Below are 23,791 nucleotides of genomic sequence, written 5' to 3' on the forward strand. Positions count from 1 at the left end.
TAAGAGCTATGCTTTTTCCTTTCTTATTGGTGCTTATGTTTTCACACCTTAACCTACCTTTCTTCAGTGCCGTGTCTGGGCCCTGTTTTTCACATGTTCTGTTTTTGAGCCCAGTCACAGGCCTCAGAGAAGGCCGGTGCCCTTTGAGGCCTGAATGCTTCCTCCGCCAGTAGCAGGGCCCCAGGGCTTCTGACAGCAGCAGAGGCCCTGTGAGGAGTAGCCTCGAGCGATCAGGTGGGCTCAGCTGAGCCACCTCCACTGGCCTGGGTCCTGTTCCTGGGGCTCCCAGCTCTGTCTGCCTTGACCTCTCCATGCCCCCTGCTCCAGGGCTCACCTGCTGCCGTCGCCGTGCCAACGGAACCCTCAGGCTGGGCAGAGCATTGTGAAATGACAGCCTCCCCGCCCCCGCCGCTGGGGCCTGGGCCCAGGGCTGGGAGCTTGCAAGGCAAAGACACACCTCAGCTCAGCTTCTCCTGAGCTGCTCCAGAGCTCGACCCCCCGGGGCCCCGGGGCCCCAGGGCTGGGGCTCAGAGCAGGAAAGGGCGCTTTATTGGAATGTCCTTTCCTTCTTGATGATTCCTACAAACCATTTTAAGCTCTGTACATATACAAAAGCAACATGTGTCATGCCATTTGGGACATGCTGTTCACATGTCTAGCTCCACTAAAACCCTCCTCAGCATATTTCTGAGGCATCAAGGATGAACCAGGAACAGTGCACGGCCCTGACAAATCTGCTTCACTGTCCCAGCTTTAACAGACATCTGAGTGTCACACTACATGACCGGTCCAGGCCAGGGCAACAGCAGGGTAGGCTTCACTCACCCAGTGCTACAACAGGGGCTTCCCTCCTACTGAACAGGTGCAGCAGGACAAAGTCCTGTCACAGAGAATGGGCACAACCACACTGCAAGCGTCACTCACACATGGTCTGGCTTCCGACAGCAAAGCAAGCCTCCTACATTGCACATACTGCACTGTAAAGGGTTAGTCTTTGGACAGCAGAGCTATCCCTCTGCATCACACAAACTAGACACCCTGAAGGGCCTCCTCCAGATTGAATTGTTACTGGATCGCCGTCCTATCCCACTGCCCCAAACCTCTCCCATTGACTGTCAGCATGCTTCTCCTTACCTTCCTGCAGATTCAGCACCCCTCTAGGCCTAACGGATGGCACACCAAGCTTCACGGGGCACTTTAAGGTATTCAGTCTCCACCTTTCATCTGTCCTGCTCCTCATTTCACCACGAAGAACCACTGGCAGTATTTCAACATCATTTTGAAACTGAAGTTATGGAAACAGCTACAAAACCAGGGGAATGGCGCGGCAGGGGATTTCATTCTGTCCTTTGGCTGTGTGCGCAGTGTCAGAAGAGTTTGAGGACTGCAGAAGACACTGGAATAGATTTCTGGGCGAAAGCGCCAGAGGTTCTGGCCCCTGCCCCGAACGCCTTACAAACGCCTTACAGCGGGCTTTGCCCTGGCGGGCAAATGTCTAAGTTGGACACTCAGCGCAGTACCTGAGGAAATTAGAGTGAGGTTTCACTCAGGGACAAGCCTGCCAACCTATGTACTATGGCAGCTGAATGGGGGCATGGGGTCCTCATGTCTCAGGGATCTGCTTCTCTTATCCGAAACATCTTGCCTCCCATCAGCCTTAGCACCTAGCATATGTTAATGAGTGGAGTCTCTACACTTCCCCCGTTGCACATTTGTCAATTCCCAGAGCTCTGTGGCAGACAGGGTAAATGTATCTATGTGAGAGAGAGAGAGGGAGCCAGAGAGAGTGAGAGAGAGAGAGAGAGAGGGGGAGCAGGCTCTGACAGTCACAATGAGAGAAAAGTGAAGTTGCATCCTCTCAAGCACTCCCCTGCACCCATCAACACAACAGCAAAGTTAGCTTGCATGTTCCCCGCTCTCCCCACTAACCTCACCCACCCGCACCCTCCCCTCTTTCAGGACTTGCAGAGTGCCTAGAGACCCTGGAAATTATGGCACCGGAGCATGGTACAAACACAAATATCAAAATAGAACTATTCCCCTACTGTCTACAAAACCAAGGAACTACTTCACCTTTGTTTTTTTCCACTTCACATTACAAGAGAAAGACGTCCTTCGTTGGCCCTTTTTACGCACTACCATTCGGTTTACACATTTCATCCTGTTGAGTCTCCCAGTCGGCAAGAGCTATATATTTGGGTGGGTGATCCCAATGAAGTCGATGGAAATAGAGAAGGTGTTAGAACGGTGATGATTGTGTGCTGCAAGTGTCTTTCCCTTGAAGTCCATAGATATCATGGCCTTGACTAGGGGGTGGTCGAAACGGCCGATAATTTGCTCAGCAGAAAAAATGCAGAATTCTGGCCAAATTCTGCCACTTCGCCTGCTCTGCCCACAGAGAGAAATTGCCAATTTCAGGCTTTTTCTCCCTGAAATTCTGTTTTTTATGGGAAATGTTGTTTTTTGGTGGCCACAAGAAGTTTCAGACTGAAAACAGATAGTTTGTGAAAAAAACAGCATTTCAGATGGTTTGCCAGAAGACATTGATTTTTTCCATTAAATTTTGTTTATGCGGTCAAAAACATGATATTTCAGGGAAAAAACACATTTCAGGAAGTAAAATCTGCATAGAAAATTGGCACAACAGTAACAAATTTCCCTGCAGGCAGAACAGAGCTGGAGGCGAATTTAGGCAATATCGTTCCACCAGTAGTGAGGGTAACTTTGCCCACCCCTAGCCTTGACTAGGGGACTGAAAATGAATCTACAGGGACTGGCCACAAAGTCCAGATGAGGGTGTATTAAGAGCTATGCTTTTTCCTTTCTTATTGGTGCTTATATTTTCACACCTTAACCTACCTTTCTTCAGTGCCGTGTCTGGGCCCTGTTTTTCACATGTTCTGTTTTTGAGCCCAGTCACAGGCCTCAGAGAAGGCTGGTGCACTTTGAGGCCTGAATGCTTCCTCCGCCAGTAGCAGGGCCCCAGGGCTTCTGACAGCAGCAGAGGCCCTGTGAGGAGTGGCCTCGAGCGATCAGGTGGGCTCAGCTGAGCCACCTCCACTGACCTGGGTCCTGTTCCTGGGGCTCCCAGCTCTGTCTGCCTTGACCTCTCCATGCCCCCTGCTCCAGGGCTCACCTGCTGCCGTCGCCGTGCCAACGGAACCCTCAGGCTGGGCAGAGCATTGTGAAATGACAGCCTCCCCCCCCCCCGCCGGGGCCTGGGCCTAGGGCTAGGAGCTTGCAAGGCAAAGACACACCTCAGCACAGCTTCTCCTGAGCTGCTCCAGAGCTCGACCCCCCGGGGCCCCAGGGCCCCAGGGCTGGGGCTCAGAGCAGGAAATGGCGTTTTATTGGAATGTCCTTTCCTTCTTGATGATTCCAACAAACCATTTTAAGCTCTGTACATATACAAAAGCAACATGTGTCATGCCATTTGGGACATGCTGTTCACATGTCTAGCTCCACTAAAACCCTCCTCAGCATATTTCTGAGGCATCAAGGATGAACCAGGAACAGTGCACGGCCCTGACAAATCTGCTTCACTGTCCCAGCTTTAACAGACATCTGAGTGTCACACTACATGGCAGGTCCTGCCAGGGCAACAGCAGGGGAAGCTTCACTCACACAGTGCTACAGCATGGACTTCCCTCCTACTGAACGGGTGCAGCAGGACAAACTCCTGTCACAGAGAATGGGCACAACCACACTGCAAGCGTCACTCACACATGGTCTGGCTTCCGACAGCAAAGCAAGCCTCCTACATTGCACATACTGCACTGTAAAGGGTTAGTCTTTGGACAGCAGAGCTATCCCTCTGCATCAAACAAACTGGACACCCTGAAGGGCCTCATCCAGATTGATTTGATACTGGATCGCCGTCCTATCCCACTGCCCCAAACCTCTCCCGTTGACTGTCAGCATGCTTCTCCTTACCTTCCTGCAGATACAGCACCCCTCTAGACCTAACGGATGGCACACCAAGCTTCACGGGGCACTTTAAGGTATTTAGTCTCCACCTTTTATCTGTCCTGCTCCTCATTTCACCACGAAGAACCACTGGCAGTATTTCAACATCATTTTGAAACTGAAGTTATGGAAACAGCTACAAAACCAGGGGAATGGCGCGGCAGGGGATTTCATTCCATTTCATTCTGTCCTTTGGCTGTGTGCGCAGTGTCAGAAGAGTTTGAGGACTGCAGAAGACACTGGAATAGATTTCTGGGCGAAAGCGCCAGAGATTCTGGCCCCTGCCCCGATCGCCTTACAAACGCCTTATGGCGGGCTTTGCCCTGGCGGGCAAATGTCTAAGTTGGACACTCAGCGCAGTACCTGAGGAAATTAGAGTGAGGTTTCACTCAGGGGCAAGCCTGCCAACCTATGTACTATGGCAGCTGAATGGGGGCTTGGGGTCCTCATGTCTCAGGGATCTGCTTCTCTTATCCAAAACATCTTGCCTCCCATCAGCCTTAGCACCTAGCATATGTTAATGAGTGGAGTCTCTACACTTCCCCCGTTGCACATTTGTCGATTCCCGGAGCTCTGTGGCAGACAGGGTAAATGTATCTATGTGAGAGAGAGAGAGGGAGCCAGAGAGAGTGAGAGAGAGAGAGAGAGAGGGGGAGCAGGCTCTGACAGTCACAATGAGAGAAAAGTGAAGTTGCATCCTCTCAAGCACTCCCCTGCACCCATCAACACAACAGCAAAGTTAGCTTGCATGTTCCCCGCTCTCCCCACTAACCTCACCCACCCGCACCCTCCCCTCTTTCAGGACTTGCAGAGTGCCTAGAGACCCTGGAAATTATGGCACCGGAGCATGGTACAAACACAAATATCAAAATAGAACTATTCCCCTACTGTCTACAAAACCAAGGAACTACTTCACCTTTGTTTTTTTCCACTTCACATTACAAGAGAAAGACGTCCTTCGTTGGCCCTTTTTACGCACTACCATTCGGTTTACACATTTCATCCTGTTGAGTCTCCCAGTCGGCAAGAGCTATATATTTGGGTGGGTGATCCCAATGAAGTCAATGGAAATAGAGAAGGTGTTAGAACGGTGATGATTGTGTGCTGCAAGTGTCTTTCCCTTGAAGTCCATAGATATCATGGCCTTGACTAGGGGGTGGTCGAAACGGCCAATAATTTGCTCAGCAGAAAAAATGCAGAATTCTGGCCAAATTCTGCCACTTCGCCTGCTCTGCCCACAGAGAGAAATTGCCAATTTCAGGCTTTTTCTCCCTGAAATTCTGTTTTTTATGGGAAATGTTGTTTTTTGGTGGCCACAAGAAGTTTCAGACTGAAAACAGATAGTTTGTGAAAAAAACAGCATTTCAGATGGTTTGCCAGAAGACATTGATTTTTTCCATTAAATTTTGTTTATGCGGTCAAAAACATGATATTTCAGGGAAAAAACACATTTCAGGAAGTAAAATCTGCATAGAAAATTGGCACAACAGCTAAAAAATGTCCCTGCAGGCAGAACAGAGCTGGAGGCGAATTTAGGCAATATCGTTCCACCAGTAGTGAGGGTAACTTTGCTCACCCCTAGCCTTGACTAGGGGACTGAAAATGAATCTACAGGGACTGGCCACAAAGTCCAGATGAGGGTGTGTTAAGAGCTATGCTTTTTCCTTTCTTATTGGTGCTTTTGTTTTCACACGTTAACCTACCTTTCTTCAGTGCAGTATCTGGGCCCTGTTTTTCACATGTTCTGTTTTTGAGCCCAGTCACAGGCCTCAGAGAAGGCCGGTGCCCTTTGAGGCCTAAAGGCTCCCTCCGCCAGTAGCAGGGCCCCAGGGCTTCTGACAGCAGCAGAGGCCCTGTGAGGAGTGGCCTCGAGCGATCAGGTGGGCTCAGCTGAGCCACCTCCACTGGCCTGGGTCCTGTTCCTGGGGCTCCCAGCTCTGTCTGCCTTGACCTCTCCATGCCCCCTGCTCCAGGGCTCACCTGCTGCCGTCGCCGTGCCAACGGAACCCTCAGGCTGGGCAGAGCATTGTGAAATGACAGCCTCCCCCCCCCCGCCGGGGCCTGGGCCCAGGGCTGGGAGCTTGCAAGGCAAAGACACACCTCAGCTCAGCTTCTCCTGAGCTGCTCCAGAGCTCGACCCCCCGGGGCCCCAGGGCCCCAGGGCTGGGGCTCAGAGCAGGAAATGGCGTTTTATTGGAATGTCCTTTCCTTCTTGATGATTCCTACAAACCATTTTAAGCTCTGTACATATACAAAAGCAACATGTGTCATGCCATTTGGGACATGCTGTTCACATGTCTAGCTCCACTAAAACCCTCCTCAGCATATTTCTGAGGCATCAAGGATGAACCAGGAACAGTGCACGGCCCTGACAAATCTGCTTCACTGTCCCAGCTTTAACAGACATCTGAGTGTCACACTACATGGCAGGTCCTGCCAGGGCAACAGCAGGGGTAGCTTCACTCACACAGTGCTACAGCATGGGCTTCCCTCCTAGTGAACGGGTGCAGCAGGACAAACTCCTGTCACAGAGAATGGGCACAACCACACTGCAAGCGTCACTCACACATGGACTGGCTTCCGACAGCAAAGCAAGCCTCCTACATTGCACATACTGCACTGTAAAGGGTTTGTCTTTGGACAGCAGAGCTATCCCTCTGCATCAAAAAAAACTGGACACCCTGAAGGGCCTCCTCCAGATTGAATTGATACTGGATCGCCGTCCTATCCCACTGCCCCAAACCTCTCCCGTTGACTGTCAGCATGCTTCTCCTTACCTTCCTGCAGATACAGCACCCCTCTAGACCTAACGGATGGCACACCAAGCTTCACGGGGCACTTTAAGGTATTTAGTCTCCACCTTTTAACTGTCCTGCTCCTCATTTCACCACGAAGAACCACTGGCAGTATTTCAACATCATTTTGAAACTGAAGTTATGGAAACAGCTACAAAACCAGTGGAATGGCGCGGCAGGGGATTTCATTCCATTTCATTCTGTCCTTTGGCTGTGTGCGCAGTGTCAGAAGAGTTTGAGGACTGCAGAAGACACTGGAATAGATTTCTGGGCGAAAGCGCCAGAGATTCTGGCCCCTGCCCCGATCGCCTTACAAACGCCTTATGGCGGGCTTTGCCCTGGCGGGCAAATGTCTAAGTTGGACACTCAGCGCAGTACCTGAGGAAATTAGAGTGAGGTTTCACTCAGGGGCAAGGCTGCCAACCTATGTACTATGGCAGCTGAATGGGGGCTTGGGGTCCTCATGTCTCAGGGATCTGCTTCTCTTATCCAAAACATCTTGCCTCCCATCAGCCTTAGCACCTAGCATATGTTAATGAGTGGAGTCTCTACACTTCCCCCGTTGCACATTTGTCAATTCCCAGAGCTCTGTGGCAGACAGGGTAAATGTATCTATGTGAGAGAGAGAGAGAGAGGGAGCCAGAGAGAGTGAGAGAGAGAGAGGGGGAGCAGGCTCTGACAGTCACAATGAGAGAAAAGTGAAGTTGCATCCCCTCAAGCACTCCCCTGCACCCATCAACACAACAGCAAAGTTAGCTTGCATGTTCCCCGCTCTCCCCACTAACCTCACCCACCCGCACACTCCCCTCTTTCAGGACTTGCAGAGTGCCTAGAGACCCTGGAAATGATGGCAGCGGAGCATGGTACAAACACAAATATCAAAATAGAACTATTCCCCTACTGTCTACAAAACCAAGGAACTACTTCACCTTTGTTTTTTTCCACTTCACATTACAAGAGAAAGACGTCCTTCGTTGGCCCTTTTTACGCACTACCATTCGGTTTACACATTTCATCCTGTTGAGTCTCCCAGTCGGCAAGAGCTATATATTTGGGTGGGTGATCCCAATGAAGTCAATGGAAATAGAGAAGGTGTTAGAACGGTGATGATTGTGTGCTGCAAGTGTCTTTCCCTTGAAGTCCATAGATATCATGGCCTTGACTAGGGGGTGGTCGAAACGGCCGATAATTTGCTCAGCAGAAAAAATGCAGAATTCTGGCCAAATTCTGCCACTTCGCCTGCTCTGCCCACAGAGAGAAATTGCCAATTTCAGGCTTTTTCTCCCTGAAATTCTGTTTTTTATGGGAAATGTTGTTTTTTGGTGGCCACAAGAAGTTTCAGACTGAAAACAGATAGTTTGTGAAAAAAACAGCATTTCAGATGGTTTGCCAGAAGACATTGATTTTTTCCATTAAATTTTGTTTATGCGGTCAAAAACATGATATTTCAGGGAAAAAACACATTTCAGGAAGTAAAATCTGCATAGAAAATTGGCACAACAGCTAAAAAATGTCCCTGCAGGCAGAACAGAGCTGGAGGCGAATTTAGGCAATATCGTTCCACCAGTAGTGAGGGTAACTTTGCCCACCCCTAGCCTTGACTAAGGGACTGAAAATGAATCTACAGGGACTGGCCACAAAGTCCAGATGAGGGTGTATTAAGAGCTATGCTTTTTCCTTTCTTATTGGTGCTTTTGTTTTCACACCTTAACCTACCTTTCTTCAGTGCAGTGTCTGGGCCCTGTTTTTCACATGTTCTGTTTTTGAGCCCAGTCCCAGGCCTCAGAGAAGGCCGGTGCCCTTTGAGGCCTGAATGCTTCCTCCGCCAGTAGCAGGGCCCCAGGGCTTCTGACAGCAGCAGAGGCCCTGTGAGGAGTGGCCTCGAGCCGTCAGGTGGGCTCAGCTGAGGCACCTCCACTGGCCTGGGTCCTGTTCCTGGGGCTCCCAGCTCTGTCTGCCTGGACCTCTCCATGCCCCCTGCTCCAGGGCTCACCTGCTGCCGTCGCCGTGCCAACGGAACCCTCAGGCTGGGCAGAGCATTGTGAAATGACAGCCTCCCCTCCCCCGCTGCTGGGGCCTGGGCCCAGGGCTGGGAGCTTGCAAGGCAAAGACACACCTCAGCTCAGCTTCTCCTGAGCTGCTCCAGAGCTCGACCCCCCGGGGCCCCGGGGCCCCAGGGCTGGGGCTCAGAGCAGGAAAGGGCGTTTTATTGGAATGTCCTTTCCTTCTTGATGATTCCTACAAACCATTTTAAGCTCTGTACATATACAAAAGCAACATGTGTCATGCCATTTGGGACATGCTGTTCACATGTCTAGCTCCACTAAAACCCTCCTCAGCATATTTCTGAGGCATCAAGGATGAACCAGGAACAGTGCACGGCCCTGACAAATCTCCTTCACTGTCCCAGCTTTAACAGACATCTGAGTGTCACACTACATGACCGGTCCAGGCCAGGGCAACAGCAGGGTAGGCTTCACTCACCCAGTGCTACAACAGGGGCTTCCCTCCAACTGAACAGGTGCAGCAGGACAAAGTCCTGTCACAGAGAATGGGCACAACCACACTGCAAGCGTCACTCACACATGGTCTGGCTTCCGACAGCAAAGCAAGCCTCCTACATTGCACATACTGCACTGTAAAGGGTTAGTCTTTGGACAGCAGAGCTATCCCTCTGCATCACACAATCTGGACACCCTGAAGGGCCTCCTCCAGATTGAATTGTTACTGGATCGCTGTCCTATCCCACTGCCCCAAACCTCTCCCATTGACTGTCAGCATGCTTCTCCTTACCTTCCTGCAGATACAGCACCCCTCTAGGCCTAACGGATGGCACACCAAGTTTCACGGGGCACTTTAAGGTATTCAGTCTCCACCTTTTATCTGTCCTGCTCCTCATTTCACCACGAAGAACCACTGGCAGTATTTCAACATCATTTTGAAACTGAAGTTATGGAAACAGCTACAAAACCAGGGGAATGGCGCGGCAGGGGATTTCATTCCATTTCATTCTGTCCTTTGGCTGTGTGCGCAGTGTCAGAAGAGTTTGAGGACTGCAGAAGACACTGGAATAGATTTCTGGGCGAAAGCGCCAGAGATTCTGGCCCCTGCCCCGATCGCCTTACAAACGCCTTATGGCGGGCTTTGCCCTGGCGGGCAAATGTCTAAGTTGGACACTCAGCGCAGTACCTGAGGAAATTAGAGTGAGGTTTCACTCAGGGGCAAGCCTGCCAACCTATGTACTATGGCAGCTGAATGGGGGATTGGGGTCCTCATGTCTCAGGGATCTGCTTCTCTTATCCAAAACATCTTGCCTCCCATCAGCCTTAGCACCTAGCATATGTTAATGAGTGGAGTCTCTACACTTCCCCCGTTGCATATTTGTCAATTCCCAGAGCTCTGTGGCAGACAGGGTAAATGTATCTATGTGAGAGAGAGAGAGGGAGCCAGAGAGTGAGAGAGAGAGAGAGAGAGAGAGGGGGAGCAGGCTCTGACAGTCACAATGAGAGAAAAGTGAAGTTGCATCCCCTCAAGCACTCCCCTGCACCCATCAACACAACAGCAAAGTTAGCTTGCATGTTCCCCGCTCTCCCCACTAACCTCACCCACCCGCACACTCCCCTCTTTCAGGACTTGCAGAGTGCCTAGAGACCCTGGAAATGATGGCAGCGGAGCATGGTACAAACACAAATATCAAAATAGAACTATTCCCCTACTGTCTACAAAACCAAGGAACTACTTCACCTTTGTTTTTTTCCACTTCACATTACAAGAGAAAGACGTCCTTCGTTGGCCCTTTTTACGCACTACCATTCGGTTTACACATTTCATCCTGTTGAGTCTCCCAGTCGGCAAGAGCTATATATTTGGGTGGGTGATCCCAATGAAGTCAATGGAAATAGAGAAGGTGTTAGAACGGTGATGATTGTGTGCTGCAAGTGTCTTTCCCTTGAAGTCCATAGATATCATGGCCTTGACTAGGGGGTGGTCGAAACGGCCGATAATTTGCTCAGCAGAAAAAATGCAGAAATCTGGGCAAATTCTGCCACTTCGCCTGCTCTGCCCACAGAGAGAAATTGCCAATTTCAGCCTTTTTCTCCCTGAAATTCTGTTTTTTATGGGAAATGTTGTTTTTTGGTGGCCACAAGAAGTTTCAGACTGAAAACAGATAGTTTGTGAAAAAAACTGCATTTCAGATGGTTTGCCAGAAGACATTGATTTTTTCCATTAAATTTTGTTTATGCGGTCAAAAACATGATATTTCAGGGAAAAAACACATTTCAGGAAGTAAAATCTGCATAGAAAATTGGCACAACAGCTAAAAAATGTCCCTGCAGGCAGAACAGAGCTGGAGTCGAATTTAGGCAATATCGTTCCACCAGTAGTGAGGGTAACTTTGCCCACCCCTAGCCTTGACTAGGGGACTGAAAATGAATCTACAGGGACTGGCCACAAAGTCCAGATGAGGGTGTATTAAGAGCTATGCTTTTTCCTTTCTTATTGGTGCTTATGTTTTCACACCTTCACCTACCTTTCTTCAGTGCCGTGTCTGGGCCCTGTTTTTCACATGTTCTGTTTTTGAGCCCAGCCGCAGGCCTCAGAGAAGGCCGGTGCACCTTGAGGCCTGAAGGCTCCCTCCACCAGTAGCAGGGCCCCAGGGCTTCTGACAGCAGCAGAGGCCCTGTGAGGAGTGGCCTCGAGCGATCAGGTGGGCTCAGCTGAGCCACCTCCTCTGGCCTGGGTCCTGTTCCTGGGGCTCCCAGCTCTGTCTGCCTTGACCTCTCCATGCCCCCTGCTCCAGGGCTCACCTGCTGCCGTCGCCGTGCCAACGGAACCCTCAGGCTGGGCAGAGCATTGTGAAATGACAGCCTCCCCTCCCCCGCCAGGGCCTGGGCCCAGGGCTGGGAGCTTGCAAGGCAAAGACACACCTCAGCTCAGCTTCTCCTGAGCTGCTCCAGAGCTCGACCCCCCGGGGCCCCGGGGCCCCAGGGCTGGGGCTCAGAGCAGGAAAGGGCGTTTTATTGGAATGTCCTTTCCTTCTTGATGATTCCTACAAACCATTTTAAGCTCTGTACATATACAAAAGCAACATGTGTCATGCCATTTGGGACATGCTGTTCACATGTCTAGCGCCACTAAAACCCTCCTCAGCATATTTCTGAGGCATCAAGGATGAACCAGGAACAGTGCACGGCCCTGACAAATCTGCTTCACTGTCCCAGCTTTAACAGACATCTGAGTGTCACACTACATGACCGGCCCAGGCCAGGGCAACAGCAGGGTAGGCTTCACTCACACAGTGCTACAGCATGGACTTCCCTCCTACTGAACGGGTGCAGCAGGACAAAGTCCTGTCACAGAGAATGGGCACAACCACACTGCAAGCGTCACTCACACATGGTCTGGCTTCCGACAGCAAAGCAAGCCTCCTACATTGCACATACTGCACTGTAAAGGGTTAGTCTTTGGACAGCAGAGCTATCCCTCTGCATCACACAAACTGGACACCCTGAAGGGCCTCCTCCAGATTGAATTGTTACTGGATCGCCGTCCTATCCCCCTGGCCCAAACCTCTCCCATTGACTGTCAGCATGCTTCTCCTTACCTTCCTGCAGATACAGCACCCCTCTAGGCCTAACGGATGGCACACCAAGCTTCACGGGGCACTTTAAGGTATTCAGTCTCCACCTTTTATCTGTCCTGCTCCTCATTTCACCACGAAGAACCACTGGCAGTATTTCAACATCATTTTGAAACTGAAGTTATGGAAACAGCTACAAAACCAGGGGAATGGCGCGGCAGGGGATTTCATTCCATTTCATTCTGTCCTTTGGCTGTGTGCGCAGTGTCAGAAGAGTTTGAGGACTGCAGAAGACACTGGAATAGATTTCTGGGCGAAAGTGCCAGAGATTCTGGCCCCTGCCCGGATCGCCTTACAAACGCCTTACAAACGCCTTATGGCGGGCTTTGCCCTGGCGGGCAAATGTCTAAGTTGGACACTCAGCGCAGTACCTGAGGAAATTAGAGTGAGGTTTCACTCAGGGGCAAGCCTGCCAACCTATGTACTATGGCAGCTGAATGGGGGCTTGGGGTCCTCATGTCTCAGGGATCTGCTTCTCTTATCCAAAACATCTTGCCTCCCATCAGCCTTAGCACCTAGCATATGTTAATGAGTGGAGTCTCTACACTTCCCCCGTTGCACATTTGTCAATTCCCAGAGCTCTGTGGCAGACAGGGTAAATGTATCTATGTGAGAGAGAGAGAGGGAGCCAGAGAGAGTGAGAGAGAGAGAGAGAGAGAGAGAGGGGGAGCAGGCTCTGACAGTCACAATGAGAGAAAAGTGAAGTTGCATCCCCTCAAGCACTCCCCTGCACCCATCAACACAACAGCAAAGTTAGCTTGCATGTTCCCCGCTCTCCCCACTAACCTCACCCACCCGCACACTCCCCTCTTTCAGGACTTGCAGAGTGCCTAGAGACCCTGGAAATGATGGCAGCGGAGCATGGTACAAACACAAATATCAAAATAGAACTATTCCCCTACTGTCTACAAAACCAAGGAACTACTTCACCTTTGTTTTTTTCCACTTCACATTACAAGAGAAAGACGTCCTTCGTTGGCCCTTTTTACGCACTACCATTCGGTTTACACATTTCATCCTGTTGAGTCTCCCAGTCGGCAAGAGCTATATATTTGGGTGGGTGATCCCAATGAAGTCAATGGAAATAGAGAAGGTGTTAGAACGGTGATGATTGTGTGCTGCAAGTGTCTTTCCCTTGAAGTTCATAGATATCATGGCCTTGACTAGGGGGTGGCAGTGGTCGAAGTGGGCGGGAGCGGGTGGGAGCGGTGCTCCTCTACTTCTTTTAATTAAGCTTTACCGTTCCTATACTTTTATTTTAAAAATAAATCGTTCTGGAATGGTTTCGTTTTAAAATAAAAGTGTAGGAAGCAGTTAAAGCTTGCACTTTCAGTGCAGTGCACTGGACATTCCCTTGAAAAGCAGGTTCATGTGTTTTGGGGTTTGTATTGTGCATGGGAGGGGGTATGATGATGGGGTTTGTGGGGAGCGGTGCAGGCCGGTAGGGAACATAGTTCCACTACTTCTTTTCGTACACTTCGACCACTGGGGGGTGGTCGAAACGGCCGATAATTTGCTCAGCAGAAAAAATGCAGAAATCTGGGCAAATTTTGCCACTTCGCCTGCTCTGCCCACAGAGAGAAATTGCCAATTTCAGGCTTTTTCTCCCTGAAATTCTGTTTTTTATGGGAAATGTTGTTTTTTGGTGGTCACAAGAAGTTTCAGACTGAAAACAGATAGTTTGTGAAAAAAACAGCATTTCAGATGGTTTGCCAGAAGACATTGATTTTTTCCATTAAATTTTGTTTATGCGGTCAAAAACATGATATTTCAGGGAAAAAACACATTTCAGGAAGTAAAATCTGCATAGAAAATTGGCACAACAGCTAAAAAATTTCCCTGCAGGCAGAACAGAGCTGGAGGCGAATTTAGGCAATATCGTTCCACCAGTAGTGAGGGTAACTTTGCCCACCCCTAGCCTTGACTAGGGGACTGAAAATGAATCTACAGGGACTGGCCACAAAGTCCAGATGAGGGTGTATTAAGAGCTATGCTTTTTCCTTTCTTATTGGTGCTTATGTTTTCACACCTTCACCTACCTTTCTTCAGTGCCGTGTCTGGGCCCTGTTTTTCACATGTTCTGTTTTTGAGCCCAGTCACAGGCCTCAGAGAAGGCCGGTGCCCTTTGAGGCCTGAATGCTTCCTCCGCCAGTAGCAGGGCCCCAGGGCTTCTGACAGCAGCAGAGGCCCTGTGAGGAGTGGCCTCGAGCGATCAGGCGGGCTCAGCTGAGCCACCTCCACTGGCCTGGGTCCTGTTCCTGGGGCTCCCAGCTCTGTCTGCCTTGACCTCTCCATGCCCCCTGCTCCAGGGCTCACCTGCTGCCGTCGCCGTGCCAACGGAACCCTCAGGCTGGGCAGAGCATTGTGAAATGACAGCCTCCCCTCCCCCGCCGCTGGGGCCTGGGCCCAGGGCTGGGAGCTTGCAAGGCAAAGACACACCTCAGCTCAGCTTCTCCTGAGCTGCCCCAGAGCTCGACCCCCCGGGGCCCCGGGGCCCCAGGGCTGGGGCTCAGAGCAGGAAAGGGCGTTTTATTGGAATGTCCTTTCCTTCTTGATGATTCCTACAAACCATTTTAAGCTCTGTACATATACAAAAGCAACATGTGTCATGCCATTTGGGACATGCTGTTCACATGTCTAGCTCCACTAAAACCCTCATCAGCATATTTCTGAGGCATCAAGGATGAACCAGGAACAGTGCACGGCCCTGACAAATCTGCTTCACTGTCCCAGCTTTAACAGACATCTGAGTGTCACACTACATGACCGGTCCAGGCCAGGGCAACAGCAGGGTAGGCTTCACTCACACAGTGCTACAGCATGGACTTCCCTCCTACTGAACGGGTGCAGCAGGACAAAGTCCTGTCACAGAGAATGGGCACAACCACACTGCAAGCGTCACTCACACATGGTCTGGCTTCCGACAGCAAAGCAAGCCTCCTACATTGCACATACTGCACTGTAAAGGGTTAGTCTTTGGACAGCAGAGCTATCCCTCTGCATCACACAAACTGGACACCCTGAAGGGCCTCCTCCAGATTGAATTGTTACTGGATCGCCGTCCTATCCCACTGCCCCAAACCTCTCCCATTGACTGTCAGCATGCTTCTCCTTACCTTCCTGCAGATACAGCACCCCTCTAGGCCTAACGGATGGCACACCAAGCTTCACGGGGCACTTTAAGGTATTCAGTCTCCACCTTTTATCTGTCCTGCTCCTCATTTCACCACGAAGAACCACTGGCAGTATTTCAACATCATTTTGAAACTGAAGTTATGGAAACAGCTACAAAACCAGGGGAATGGCGCGGCAGGGGATTTCATTCCATTTCATTCTGTCCTTTGGCTGTGTGCGCAGTGTCAGAAGAGTTTGAGGACTGCAGAAGACACTGGAATAGATTTCTGGGCGAAAGTGCCAGAGATTCTGGCCCCTGCCCCGATCGCCTTACAAACGCCTTACAAACGCCTTATGGCGGGCTTTGCCCTGGCAGGCAAATGTCTAAGTTGGACACTCAGCGCAGTACCTGAGGAAATTAGAGTGAGGTTTCACTCAGGGGCAAGCCTACCAACCTATGTACTATGGCAGCTGAATGGGGGCTTGGGGTCCTCATGTCTCAGGGATCTGCTTCTCTTATCCAAAACATCTTGCCTCCCATCAGCCTTAGCACCTAGCATATGTTAATGAGTGGAGTCTCTACACTTCCCCCGTTGCACATTTGTCAATTCCCAGAGCTCTGTGGCAGACAGGGTAAATGTATCTATGTGAGAGAGAGAGAGGGAGCCAGAGAGAGTGAGAGAGAGAGAGAGAGAGGGGGAGCAGGCTCTGACAGTCACAATGAGAGAAAAGTGAAGTTGCATCCCCTCAAGCACTCCCCTGCACCCATCAACACAACAGCAAAGTTAGCTTGCATGTTCCCCGCTCTCCCCACTAACCTCACCCACCCGCACCCTCCCCTCTTTCAGGACTTGCAGAGTGCCTAGAGACCCTGGAAATGATGGCAGCAGAGCATGGTACAAACACAAATATCAAAATAGAACTATTCCCCTACTGTCTACAAAACCAAGGAACTACTTCACCTTTGTTTTTTTCCACTTCACATTACAAGAGAAAGACGTCCTTCGTTGGCCCTTTTTACGCACTACCATTCGGTTTACACATTTCATCCTGTTGAGTCTCCCAGTCGGCAAGAGCTATATATTTGGGTGGGTGATCCCAATGAAGTCAATGGAAAAAGAGAAGGTGTTAGAACAGTGATGATTGTGTGCTGCAAGTGTCTTCCCCTTGAAGTCCATAGATATCATGGCCTTGAGTAGGGGGTGGTGGAAACGGCCGATAATTTGCACAGCAGAAAAAAATGCAGAATTCTGGGCAAATTCTGCCACTTCTCCTGCTCTGCCCACAGAGAGAAATTGCCAATTTCAGGCTTTTTCTCCCTGAAATTCTGTTTTTTACGGGAAATGTTTTTTGGTGGCCACAAGAAGTTTCAGACTGAAAACAGATAGTTTGTGGAAAAAACACCATTTCAGATGGTTTGCCAGAAGACATTGATTTTTTCCATGACATTTTGTTTTAGCGGTCAAAAACATGATATTTCAGGAATCAATATCTGCATAGAAAATTGGCACAACAGCTAAAAAATGTCCCTGCAGGCAGAACAGAGCTGGAGGCGAATTTAGGCAATATCGTTCCACCAGTAGTGAGGGTAACTTTGCTCACCCCTAGCCTTGACTAGGGGACTGAAAATGAATCTACAGGGACTGGCCACAAAGTCCAGAGGAGGGTGTATTAAGAGCTATGATTTTTCCTTTCTTATTGGTGCTTTTGTTTTCACACCTTAACCTACCTTTCTTCAGTGCAGTGTCTGGGCCCTGTTTTTCACATGTTCTGTTTTTGAGCCCAGTCACAGGCCTCAGAGAAGGCCGGTGCCCTTTGAGGCCTGAATGCTTCCTCCGCCAGTAGTAGGGCCCCAGGGCTTCTGACAGCAGCAGAGGCCCTGTGAGGGGTGGCCTTGAGCGATCAGGCGGGCTCCTGCGAGCCACCTCCACTGGCCTGGGTCCTGTTCCTGGGGCTCCCAGCTCTGTCTGCCTTGACCTCTCCATGCCCCCTGCTCCAGGGCTCACCTGCTGCCGTCGCCGTGCCAACGGAACCCTCAGGCAGGGCAGAGCATTGTGAAATGACAGCCTCCCCTCCCCCGCCGCTGGGGCCTGGGCCCAGGGCTGGGAGCTTGCAAGGCAAAGACACACCTCAGCTCAGCTTCTCCTGAGCTGCTCCAGAGCTCGACCCCCCGGGGCCCCGGGGCCCCAGGGCTGGGGCTCAGAGCAGGAAAGGGCGTTTTATTGGAATGTCCTTTCCTTCTTGATGATTCCTACAAACCATTTTAAGCTCTGTACATATACAAAAGCAACATGTGTCATGCCATTTGGGACATGCTGTTCACATGTCTAGCTCCACTAAAACCCTCCTCAGCATATTTCTGAGGCATCAAGGATGAACCAGGAACAGTGCACGGCCCTGACAAATCTGCTTCACTGTCCCAGCTTTAACAGACATCTGAGTGTCACACTACATGGCAGGTCCTGCCAGGGCAACAGCAGGGGAAGCTTCACTCACACAGTGCTACAGCATGGACTTCCCTCCTACTGAACGGGTGCAGCAGGACAAACTCCTGTCACAGAGAATGGGCACAACCACACTGCAAGCGTCACTCACACATGGTCTGGCTTCCGACAGCAAAGCAAGCCTCTTACATTGCACATACTGCACTGTAAAGGGTTAGTCTTTGGACAGCAGAGCTATCCCTCTGCATCACAACAACTGGACACCCTGAAGGGCCTCCTCCAGATTGAATTGTTACTGGATCGCCGTCCTATCCCACTGCCCCAAACCTCTCCCATTGACTGTCAGCATGCTTCTCCTTACCTTCCTGCAGATACAGCACCCTCTAGGCCTAACGGATGGCACACCAAGCTTCACGGGGCACTTTAAGGTATTCAGTCTCCACCTTTTATCTGTCCTGCTCCTCATTTCACCACGAAGAACCACTGGCAGTATTTCAACATCATTTTGAAACTGAAGTTATGGAACCGCTACAAAACCAGGGGAATGGCGCGGCAGGCGATTTCATTCCATTTCATTCTGTCCTTTGGCTGTGTGCACAGTGTCAGAAGAGTTTGAGGACTGCAGGAGACACTGGAATAGATTTCTGGGTGAAAGCGCCAGAGATTCTGGCCCCTGCCCCGATCGCCTTACGAACGCCTTACAAACGCCTGGCGGGCAAATGTCTGAGTTGGACACTCAGCGCAGTACCTGAGGAAATTAGAGTGAGGTTTCACTCAGGGACAAGCCTGCCAACCTATGTACTATGGCAGCTGAATGGGGGCATGGGGTCCTCATGTCTCAGGGATCTGCTTCTCTTATCCAAAACATCTTGCCTCCCATCAGCCTTAGCACCTAGCATATGTTAATGAGTGGAGTCCCTACACTTCCCCCGTTGCACATTTGTCAATTCCCAGAGCTCTGTGGCAGACAGGGTAAATGTATAATAATAATAAAATAATAATAATTAGGCTTTTATATAGCGCTACAAACCCTCAGGTATCTGAGCGCTGCTTATTATTACCCACGATGTGTGGTGCTCATTTATCGACCTCGGAAGGATGAAAGGCTGAGTTTGGCCCCGCCGGGATTCGAACCTGCGTTAACAGGCTCTGCACGGGTGTCAAAGCGGGCGCTCTACTCGCTGTGCCACTTGACCGGCTGTGAGAGAGAGAGGGAGAGGGAGAGAGAGAGAGGGAGCCAGAGAGAGTGAGAGAGAGAGAGAGAGAGAGAGGGGGAGCAGGCTCTGACAGTCACAATGAGAGAAAAGTGAAGTTGCATCCCCTCAAGCACTCCCCTGCACCCATCAACACAACAGCAAAGTTAGCTTGCATGTTCCCCGCTCTCCCCACTCACCTCACCCACCCGCACCCTCCCCTCTTTCAGGACTTGCAGAGTGCCTAGAGACCCTGGAAATGATGGCAGCGGAGCATGGTACAAACACAAATATCAAAATAGAACTATTCCCCTACTGTCTACAAAACCACAGAACTACTTCACCTTTGTTTTTTTCCACTTCACATTACAAGAGAAAGACGTCCTTCGTTGGCCCTTTTTACGCACTACCATTCGGTTTACACATTTTATCCTGTTGAGTCTCCCAGTCGGCAAGAGCTATATATTTGGGTGGGTGATCCCAATGAAGTCAATGGAAATAGAGAAGGTGTTAGAACGGCGATGATTGTGTGCTGCAAGTGTCTTCCCCTTGAAGTCCATAGATATCATGGCCTTGACTAGGGGTTGGTCGAAACGGCCGATAATTTGCACAGCAGAAAAAATGCAGAATTCTGGGCAAATTCTGCCACTTCGCCTGCTCTGCCCACAGAGAGAAATTGCCAATTTCAGGTTTTTTCTCCCTGAAATTCTGTTTTTTTATGGGAAATGTTGTTTTTTGGTGGCCACAAGAAGTTTCAGACTGAAAACAGATAGTTTGTGAAAAAAACACCATTTCAGATGGTTTGCCAGAAGACATTTATTTTTTCCATGAAATTTTGTTTTAGCGGTCAAAAACATGATATTTCAGGGAAAAAAACACATTTCTGGAAGCAAAATCTGCATAGAAAATTGACACAACAGCTAAAATAAAGTCCCTGCAGGCAGAACAGAGCTGGAGGCGAATTTAGGCAATATCGTTCCACCAGTAGTGAGGGTAACTTTGCCCACCCCTAGCCTTGTCTAGGGGACTGAAAATGAATCTACAGGGACTGGCCACAAAGTCCAGATGAGGGTGTATTAAGAGCTATGCTTTTTCCTTTCTTATTGGTGCTTATGTTTTCACACCTTAACCTACCTTTCTTCAGTGCCGTGTCTGGGCCCTGTTTTTCACATGTTCTGTTTTTGAGCCCAGTCACAAGCCTCAGAGAAGGCCGGTGCCCTTTGAGGCCTGAATGCTTCCTCCGCCAGTAGCAGGGCCCCAGGGCTTCTGACAGCAGCAGAGGCCCTGTGAGGAGTGGCCTCGAGCGATCAGGCGGGCTCCTGTGAGCCACCTCCACTGGCCTGGGTCCTGTTCCTGGGGCTCCCAGCTCTGTCTGCCTTGACCTCTCCATGCCCGCTGCTCCAGGGCTCACCTGCTGCCGTCGCCGTGCCAAAGGAACCCTCAGGCTGGGCAGAGCATTGTGAAATGAGAGCCTCCCCTCCCCCGCCGGGGCCTGGGCCCAGGGCTGGGAGCTTGCAAGGCAAAGACACACCTCAGCTCAGCTTCTCCTGAGCTGCTCCAGAGCTCGACCCCCCGGGGCCCCGGGGCCCCAGGGCTGGGGCTCAGAGCAGGAAATGGCGTTTTATTGGAATGTCCTTTCCTTCTTGATGATTCCTACAAACCATTTTAAGCTCTGTACATATACAAAAGCAACATGTGTCATGCCATTTGGGACATGCTGTTCACATGTCTAGCTCCACTAAAACCCTCCTTAGCATATTTCCGAGCCATCAAAGATGAACCAAGAAAAGTGCACGGCCCTGACAAATCTGCTTCACCGGCACAGCTTTAACAGACATCTGAGTGTCACACTACATGGCAGGCCCTGCCAGGGCAACAGCAGGGTAGGCTTCACTCACACAGTGCTACAGCATGGGCTTCCCTCCTACTGAACGGGTGCAGCAGGACAAACTCCTGTCACAGAGAATGGGCGCAACCACACTGCAAGCTTCATTCACACATAATCTGGCTAAGGACAGCAAAGCAAGCCTCATACATTGGGCACACTGCACTTTAAAGGGTTAGGCTGTGGACAGCAGAGCTATCCCTCTGCATCACACACACTGAGTGCAGTACCTGAGGAAATTAGAGTGAGGTTTCACTCAGGGACAAGCCTGCCAACCTATGCACTATGGCAGTTCCATGGGGACATGGGGTCCTCATGTCTCAGGGATCTGCTTCTCTTATCCAAAACATCTTTCCTCCCATCATCCTTAGCACCTAGCATATGCTAATGAGTGGAGTCCCTATACTTCCCCCTTTGCACATTTGTCAATTCCCAGATCTCTGTGGCAGACAGGGCAAAATGTATCTATGTGAGAGAGAGGGAGCCAGAGAGAGAGTGAGAGAGAGAGGGGGAGCAGGCTCCGACAGTCACAATGAGAGAAAAGTGAAGTTGCATCCCCCCCAGGCCCTGCTCCAGCAGGAGAGACAGAGGGGCCAGGCCCCCCCCCCAGAGCTGGCCCCTGGCCCCCCTAGAAAGGAGGCCATGCCAGTGGTGTTATACACCACTGGTAACCGAGGGAGTGGGGGTGGATGTCACTTTAAACATTCTGCAACAACCTCAGAGACATCATTCTGAGAGGCTGAATTGCAGGTGGTCTGGCCAGGATTTGTTTTCTTGCCCTAGACAATGATTTATGCGTCACAGCCATAAAAGTACAAATGACCAGGGAGATGGAGGACCATTCACACCTCCTTGTGAGGTAGCACTTATTCAAGCAGGCTGCCTACAATTATTTTATCACACCTAAAATCACAATTCTGGTTTCTGTAATTTAAACAATGTTTATTTTTTGTGGTAATCTAGTGGTTTTTCACATCATGCTTAATAAAGTGGTTAACTATATCAAACAAGAAATGACAGGTAAAGTTGCTTGAACAGATTTCTGCAGATGGTGCGTCAACTAACTGGGGGCTCTTACAAATTACATTCAAAGTATATATTCTGCTGCATTAACTACTTGAGTATAAGTGAAAAGATACGGTTGCTGTTAACAAAAATGTAATTCTGGCGGGGAGGGTGTAGTAAAAATCAAAAAGTGATAAATGCAAGACTTTGAATTAAACATTACCACTACCGATGCTCTGCGCAAAATTCCATTACATTCTGTAGTATGTCTGTGCGATTAGAGAAGGGGCCAAGCTATTAGCAAATGACATTTGGTGCTGCCACCAAAAGGTGCAGTTCATTCTCAATTGCTAGGCCGTGTTCCATTTGCACTGGAACACAAGCAACCATATGAATGATTAGGCCCTGTGGTCTAGCAGTTTGGGAAGGGCTTCTGACATTAGTGAGAGGGACAAGGCTGATATGCAAACAATCGTATGGAAGGCTAGCCAGAGCAATGACGGTGGTTCTAATTGATTCAGAGACCTTTTACCTATTAGGTACAACCAGAACGCATGCTGTGGAACACAGATAGGATGGCAATAAAATGTGAAGAGAAACACACATCCAATGGGTGTGTCTGGTCATTTACCCACCTAACGACTAGCCATGGCTAGGTCAATGCCTCACCACCAAAGCCTAACCTTTCTAGAATTCTTTGAGCAAGCTCTATCCCAAAGTAACACCAAACGTGTAGCCGTATAGGGCCTGCCAGTGTTATATCTAGCATTCTTTTGAGTGTTTAACTACTTAATTGCCTCTGTAAATGAACACCTAGTGTAGTACACTTCTCTTAATGTGTGTCTTCAGCCAGTTTCTTATATAAGCAATATATTTGTCAACGCCTCTGTGACTTGCACTGAAGTCCTGTCTTAAACAAGCAATCACAAAGCCAGCGGTTCTGGCTTGTGTATCGGTATTAGCAGACATTTGAAAGGCAATGCCATCATATGCCAAGTTACTGGCACCATTTTCCAGCTGTTCCCATTTTATGGCCAGCTGGTACCCTTATGGCAGTGCCTTGCAAATGCCTATCCATGCCTAATGAAAAGCCCAAGCTGTTAGCATTGCCAAAGCATGTTGGCTTCCATTTGTCTCCCTAAGTGAATGTGTATATGCCCAGATGTGGGAATCTTGCTTGCTACTCCTAGGGAATCAGGCTGCACCTCACTGAGCTGGTCCAACAAGGCCCTACCTGAAAATGATAAGGCTAGGTTGGCAAGCATTAACCAGTTGCAGATCTTCTCATGCATACTTACCAGTGGGGCTCCCACCTAAATAGAATGTATCTTTGTTTGGAAGCCTCGTCTACTCTGACAGAATGTTTCATGATTCAAACTGATAAGTACTGACTTGATAACCTCATTCTGTTTGAGTAACTTCACAGAGTTTGCATGCAAACAGAATATGTCATGTGTGTTGTGGGATTTGTTTGAAAAGTATAATGTAAATCCTGGGTTCTGGGTGTTTAGGCAGTGCTGGAAATAAAACATGAACACCTGTAAAATAATAAACCTCGTCATGCACGTATCATGCACTTGCGCGTTCTCAATGTCACTTGGCCTTGTAAGATAGTTTTTGTTCTCCCTTGTTCTCCTCCATTGCCTTGTAACGCTCTGAAACACTTGTGTACGGGTGAGATACAAATAAAATATCAATATGAATATGAATGCATTTCATTTCACTTTGTGTATGTTTGAGATGTTTTG

The sequence above is a fragment of the Ambystoma mexicanum genome, chromosome 7q (genome assembly GCF_040938575.1).
Source record: "Ambystoma mexicanum isolate Mex_15411 chromosome 7q, UKY_AmexF1_1, whole genome shotgun sequence".
NCBI lineage: Eukaryota > Metazoa > Chordata > Amphibia > Caudata > Ambystomatidae > Ambystoma > Ambystoma mexicanum.